Genomic DNA, 6,000 nt, shown 5'->3' with positions numbered 1-6,000 from the left:
CACAGTTGGGCAAGGGCTAATGAAGCAGCCTGACCTTCCTGCCCAGGAGGATTGCGGGAGCTTTTTTTGCCTGCAAGGCAGCTGCAAAATGGGGAGAACCTGGACAGCTATGGTGTTCCCATGGAAACATCACTTCCTGTGCATAATGCTACCTCTACACACAATGCAGGTGTAACTCTTGTTTTAAAGCAGCGGTGGGCAACTACTGCCCCTTCAGAGATTGCCCCAGTTCCCATCGTCCCTGGGCACTGGCCAGGCCAGCTAGCGCTGATAGGAGCAACATCTGGAGGGCCACTTCTGTTTCTAAAGCAACTCCAAAGTTTCCAGAAAAGAATGATGTTTTATTTCATTCTACTACTAAAAATCCAGTTACCTTGTTTAGACAACATGGTTAACTTGAAAACCATGGTTAGCTTGCAAGTGGTTTGAAAGCTAACCATGGTTTTCAAGTTAACTATCTTCCCTATTTTCATGAGAATCCTGTGAAGTCTCATTCCCATTTCACAGATAGGAAATAAGGCTCGGGGATGGTGACCAAAGGAACGCAGGAAGCTGCCTTGTGCTGAGTCTGACCATTGGTCCACCTAGCTCAGAATGGTCTGCACTAACTGGCAACGCATCTCTGGGGTTTCAAGCAGGGAGTCTTTCCTAGTCCTGCTTGGAGATGCCAGGGGTTCTCCATGAAAAGCAGATCCCTTATCATTAGGCTACAGCCAGTCTCAGGCCACACAATGACAACATTTGTGGAGGGTAGCTTTTGGAGTCAGGTGTGTCTCAGGTCTAAGCAGAACCATTTATCCATTGAAATGCACATGTAAGGTCTTCTGATTATTACTAAAAGTACGAAGCTACAGTGGTACCTCAGGTTAAGTACTTAATTCGTTCCGGAGGTCCATACTTAACCTGAAACTGTTCTTAACATGAAGCACCACTTTAGCTAATGGGGCCTCCTGCTGCCGCCGCGCCGCCGGAGCACAATTTCTGTTCTCACCCTGAAGCAAAGTTCTTAACCCGAGGTAATATTTCTGGGTTAGCGGAGTCTGTAACCTGAAGCATATGTAACCTGAAGCGTATGTAACCTGAGGTACCACTTTACTTGCTTGTTGCATTGCAGCCTGGACACTCACTCCCCCCACCAGTACACTCTATCTATCTATCTATCTATCTATCTATCTATCTATCTATCTATCTATGAATGCATGATTTAAAATAAACATTAAATGTTTTTAAGGAACAATTCTCTGGCCATTTGGGTAACTGCCTTCTCTCAAACCACAGACCTGCAATCCCTGGACCCCCAGTGCTTGCTGTGAGGTCTAATCATGAGATCTCAATCATTTTCTCCCCTGGTAAGTGATTAGCTTATTTTAATCAGTATTATCTTTCATAGCCTTCTTCCGCTAGCACTGCTTTTCCCTCCTGGTCTTTTCATATATTCAATTTTCCAATGAAGAAAATTAGCACTCATGTCATTAAAGGGGGAAGAAAATCTCACTGGGCACAATCTGACAAAATGCTTCACTTTGACTGGATCCTGCCGATAATGCATTGCCAGAAAGCCAAGGCGCAAAAGAGACACGTGTGCGGCTGCCATTATCATTCACACGCAATCCATTTGCACATTCAATTGTAAACGCTTTTGCTGGAAAAAATAGCATGGGAGGCAGGCATAAGTTGGGCGTGAAGCCCTTGGCGGTGGCTACAAGCCAAGACTGAGCTGTCCACTGAAGCCCACTGAAATTGTAGCAGGAGCCTTCAGGGAGGGAAGAGAGTGAAGATGGCCAGCAGCTTGCTGAGCAGACAGAATATGGTCCTCCCTGCTGTGCTCTGTCAAGAGTGAGATCAGGCACTCTCAGCCAACCCACTAAGGCCCTGATGACCCTGTGAGGGTCCAAGGCATTTACGCCGCCCCCCCCCCCCCGCCATGGAAACATCAGGTAGATGCCAGCATCATCCTGGGAGGGTGCCAGATAGAAGGGATGGCATTTGGAAACCCACCCATCAGGATCTGACCTTTAATAGAGAGCAAGGCTGACATTTTTAGCATGTCAGAAGATATCAAGCCTGCTTGACTAAGTGCAGGCGGGGAAGATGCGGGCCGAAATGGCAAAAGAAGTGATGCTATGGGAATGGAGAATGAAACGGGTGGGCACCTGCCATCTCCAGGCCCGGAAGATGAGCATTAGCTTACACAGCAGGGAATTTCAAGGCTATTATGACTTCTGGTGCCATGTAAGTGGGCTCTGATCCTGCGTTCAGCAGCGGTCTAAAGACAAGTGTTTGATATAGTATGAGCAGGCTCGCCCTGGGTCCCCTTGTGCTTATTTATTTCTGATTTGATCGGAGTAACCTTCTGCCGAATGTCTCATTCTGCCCTGAAGTGCTCGTTTGTCCTGTGATGACACCTGGGTAGGTGGCAGGGCTGGCTCAGGATAATGCCAGTTTCCCTGAGGGATTCCCTTCCCTTTCACAATATGGATTTCCTGCACGCAAAACACTCCCGTGTAGAAAACAGCACAGAACCTACCTACGTGCAGATTGTAAGAGCGAAAGAAGAGTCCTGGTGGATGAGGCCACAGGTCTGTCTAGTCAAGCATACCCTCCAACATTTCTCTGAAGAAAATAGGGGTGTCCTAAGGAAAAATGGGACATTTTGGGATCAAATCAGAAACCAGGATGGCTTCTGTAAATCTGGGACTGTCCCTGGAAAATAGAGAGGCTTGGTGGATCTGCCATCACATACCGGAAAATTCATGTAGATTAAAGTATTTGGGCACAACAAGTTGACCTTTTAATTTTTTAGGGAGTTTGCATGGTAAGGAAAATGGCAGGCAAATGCTCTAAAAAGTTCTGGATCATATAGCCGCCACACCAACAAATCAGGATGCATGCCCAGTGCATGGTGTCACATAACCTCTGGACAGGCTTTGTGCGAACCAAATCAGGATGGGTGTTCAATAAACAGGTCATCTGGAAGCTGACAAACAGGCATTTTAGCCAGGTTCAGCAGCGCAAGCAACGCAGAGCAGCAGGACACCAAGGAGACACCAACTGGTGAGGAACAAAGAAGCATCTCAGAGCAAGCATTCAGGATAAATGCCCATCGATCTGTCCGTGGATGGCCTTCCTGGCCCCTGTAAGTCGCTTTGATGCCTCTTGCTTTTGAATATAAAATTCCTTTGTTGGAGGACGGTTAAAAGGAAAAAGAAAAACCCGCTGTTAGAATGCAGTTTATAACAAGATCACAGAAAAGCCAAGCAACAGAGCCAGTACATGTTTACAGCGATGGTCTCGGAAGACCAGAGTTCAAAGTCTACTTTGGGCACCACTCCCAGCTAGCAAGCCACATCCACAGACCAACCTTCCATGGCAGCAGCAGCAGAAGAAGGTGGGGTGGAAGAGGATGACTGGCCTGATTGCTGGTAAACAGCAGGTGATGGGAACAAAACCAGCTCCAGATCCAGCAGATACTGGGCTGGTTTGGCACCCTGCTGGGTCAGGCCAATGGCCAATCCAGTCCAGCTTCCTGTTGTCACCATGGCCAACCAGATACCTTTGGGGAACCTGCAAGAAGGATGTGAACACAAGAGTGTTGTCCCCTCCTGCAGTGTCCAGCAACTGGCTCTCGGAAACAGACAGCCTCTGACTATGGAGGTAGAGAACAGCCATCATGGCTGGTAGCCACTGATAGCCTTTTATCTTCCATGAATTTACAGCAAGGACTTTTTTCTGGCTTCTGTTGGAGTCTGGCTTAGCTGGCAGAGCTGAGTGGAAAGGCATGAAATGCCCTGTTGGCGCTGGATTGTGATACCAGCCATGAAACTCACTGGGTGGACCGTTCACTGTCAGCCTAACCTATCTCACAGGGTTATACTGAAAATAAAGGCAGAGGGGAGGACTAGGCACATGACCCTGAGCTTCTTGGAGGCAGGCTGCAACAAGATGTTCCAGCCAACCAGCCATGGCATCTTCCAGGAAACTCCATTTCTCCTCTCCCTCATTCTTCCGTTCCCTCACCCCTCCAACAGGCAACCAGCAGTGGTCACTGACCGTGCTGACCTTATTGGGCAATTCTGGAGAGTTGCTCTCCTTTAAGGTTTTGTTGTCTAAAGACTTACAGTACTGTTCTTTTGCAAGGTTGGGAGAACCTCCAGCCCTGCCCATAGCTTTCTCTTGTGCATTGATAGTTCTGTTTTTGGTTACATACGGATCTGTATTTGGAGAATGGATATATAAGGTTTCCCCTCGTTTCTCAAGCTCAGGACCAACCTGTCTTCTTAAGTCTGCCCCCTGTGGGCCAAAGACAGAGAGCACTCAAAGCCTGGACCATTGCCTGACAACAAGCAAAGGGGACAGTGAGTTTTTCTCCCTGGGCAATGAAGATTAAAAATAAAGTTGGATACATATGACATCCTATCAAGTCTCATTAGCTGGAATGAGAGTGCTACTTGGGCTACATTAAGCTGAAGGGTAATGCAGATTTGCTTTCTTTTCTGCCTTTTTTTGTTCATTCCAACAGGATTTAAACTACCTTATTACATTTTTATTTTGTTTTATACCATGCATTGCATCATGTTTTTCTCAATGACAATCAATGGCTATGCAAACCCAATGCGATGGCAATAAATTTTCCAATCCTGGCTATGTTTCATCCATTGACAACTGTTTTGGGCAGCAGTGAGTAGGGGGAATTAATTTAGTGGGGAGAATTTGTTCCATATCTTAGCCCCAGGTTTTTCTTCTTGGCAATAAGCAGAATGGCAGCTAATGCACAAAACTAGATTGATAGAGCCTGAGGTGTTGTTGTTGTTGTTCACAAAAAATATACTGAAGTGGCTGTGTGATTGTTAAACCCTGGGCTGATTTATTTATTGCATTTATTTATTGCATTTCGATCCCACCCTTTACTCCCAACAACCCTGAGAGGTAGGTTAGGCTGAGAGGCAGTGACTGGCCCAAGTGGGGATTTGAACCCTGGTCTCCCAGATCCTAACATTCTAACCACTGCATCAACAGGAGCCTAAGGGGTTAAATGCATATTACAAGCAGTTATGTGTAGGAGAGTCCTAATGCCTTTGAAGCTGCTTTGGGAGAATTCAGAGTGAAGGAGTAAAAGGACAGGGGACCTTATTCCCTTTCCAACTCCCCACTGCAAATTGCCCCTCCAACCATTTTAACCCACCATGGGGTTATAGCCATAGATATAGTGGAGCCTTCTCCTTGTCATGCTAGCTTTCTATGATGTCCCGTCCGCCTCCCATGGAGCTGCATTGCCCCATTTGCAATCTGAAATTCTACAGTCCAAGCAGGGGTTCACCACCTTTTCTGCATTTTGTGAGAATGGGGCATGAAAATGGTTTTGAAGGAAGTTTTCTGCAGGTACCTCCAGAAGTTGTCAGAACTGGTAGCTGCTACTGTCATCCAGAGTCTGAACTGCTAGGGGCTACCATCACCTGGACGCTTCTTGCAACATGGTGCATTGTTCAACACTTTCTGTGTGACCCCACAAACTCACAAATAAGTATTATATAAAACAAAAAGATCACCATGTGTTTTGTATCTCACTGTGTCCTTCAGGAGAAATATGAACATGTTGTAAGGTGGAGACTACTCCTTTGCACCCCCATAATACTTTTTTGGGAGAAGAGGATAGACCTAGAGAGAATCACAAAATTGTAGAGTTGTAAAGGACCCCAAGGGTCATCCAGTCCAACTCTCTGCAATATGGGGATCCCAAGTAGATCATACATGACAGATGGCCATCCAACCTCTTCTTAAAAATCCCCAAGGAAGGAGAATCCACCAACTTTCAAGGGCGTCTGTTCCACTGTCAAACAGCTATTACCACCAGAAAGTTCTTTGTGATGTTTAGCCAGAACCAATAACTTGAAATCATTGGTTCGGGTGCTACCCTCTGGAGCAGGAGAAAACAAGCTTGCTCTATGTGACAGCCCTTGAGATATTTGATGGCTATCATATCTCCTCTCAGTCTCTTCTCCA

Source organism: Podarcis tiliguerta (assembly GCF_965153285.1).
Source record: "Podarcis tiliguerta genome assembly, chromosome: 6".
NCBI lineage: Eukaryota > Metazoa > Chordata > Lepidosauria > Squamata > Lacertidae > Podarcis > Podarcis tiliguerta.
The sequence above is the reverse complement of the archived record's forward strand: the minus strand, read 5'-3'. Positions refer to the sequence as shown.